Source organism: Muscardinus avellanarius, assembly GCF_963383645.1.
Source record: "Muscardinus avellanarius genome assembly, chromosome: 1".
NCBI lineage: Eukaryota > Metazoa > Chordata > Mammalia > Rodentia > Gliridae > Muscardinus > Muscardinus avellanarius.
In genome coordinates, this window is record NC_137786.1 from 37,507,540 (window position 1) to 37,509,175 (window position 1,636).

The following is a 1,636-nucleotide window of genomic DNA, read 5'->3' on the forward strand; positions in this document are numbered from 1 at the left end:
TGAGATTAGTCAAGCACAGAAAGAGAAGAGACATATGTTTTCTCTAATATGTCCAAGCCAGGGAGTAGCGGTAATACCAGAGGGACTCCAGATGATGGAGGGGAAATCTTAGCAAAGCTTGAATGGAAGGATAGGAGAGGAAGAAGGCTGAGGTTATTCAATGGAGGAGCTACATACGAATATGTGTAATAGAATAAATATAACATGATTAACCTGGACACTCTCTCTTGGGGGGGAGGAAAATGGAGAAGAAAGGGCATGAAGCACAATCTAAATGTACACCATTCTCAATATGTTCCACTTATAAAAAATTAAAATTGAAAAAAGAAAAAAAAAAGAAAACAAACAGGAATCTACTCAAATAGCTATTAATAAAAGCATTTTCTTGTTTGGGGGCTGTTGGTGTCTTCTGGATATATATTTCAGATATATTTTATAATTTATCTTTTAGTTTTTTTCAATCTGAGACTAGATTTCCTTTAAAATAAAATACAATAGTTTTAAACACACATTTGCTAAGTGCTTAACATTTGTTGAATTCTACACTGGGATCTTCAACTGAGAAACTATTATGAACAATTTTCCCCAAGGTGTTCTTAGATTGATACCTCTACTTCCAACCCTGCCTCCACTAAATAAATGTACATGAGTCTAACGAGATCATGCAATAAGTATAGCACTCCAGCCCATGCCAGAGAAGCCCTAAATTTATCTCTACTAACCATGCCCCATTTGTAAGACAAGGACCCATGGAGTTTGCAGCCATCCACAATGTTCTTTCATTCACACTGTCAGTGTTGGAAGCCTACACTGGGATTAACTTTGCTGTAGACCTTAGTGTGATTGAAGAACAAAACTTACATGGCACACCCACAAAGGTACTGCCCTCATGAAACCTGCATTCTAATTTAGAGATACAATGGACAATAAACACAATTAATAGCAGGCACCAGGTTTTGGGTTTTAGTCCAGTACTGAAAAAATATCACTTAAGAATTTTTTAAGAAATGTAAGAATATTGATTTAAGAAAATGGTAGCAAGATAAGGGACTCAGGAACATCACATAACCGTTACAGGAAGGCTTGGAATTCCTTTCTTGTCTGTGAATCACCATGTCATGGAATTGAACATGTGATGGTTGTGAACACCGTGGAAGAACTCCTTCACCAGAATAACCTCTCCACTGGGCCTCCACCCATCCCGAAGTAGACTAATTTGAGATGAGAGCAAGGGAATCAGGAGGGGAAAGAAACCACATACACACACATTGAGCATGGATTTACTCCCCTCCCTGCACTGAAGTGGATAGGGGAAAGGCTATGTCAGGACCTGGGAGTTCTTAGCCAAGACTTACGAAAAGGGACAGAGACAGACTAAACTTGGAATAACCACTTAATTTAAGAATTAAAAAAAATTTCAACCTAGAGCTCATAAATTCTAAAATAAATATATCAAACTGATTGCCTTGACTCTGTCTGGTGAATTCAGAGTCATTCACAGGAAAGTTCTGGACCTGGGAGATTCCCGACAACATACAGCCACCTGTGGGAAAGGAACAAAGTAAGAAATATATTAAAAAGAACTCATGAATGAACATCCCCTCTTTAATTAATTTAAGTATAAATATTTTAAAAT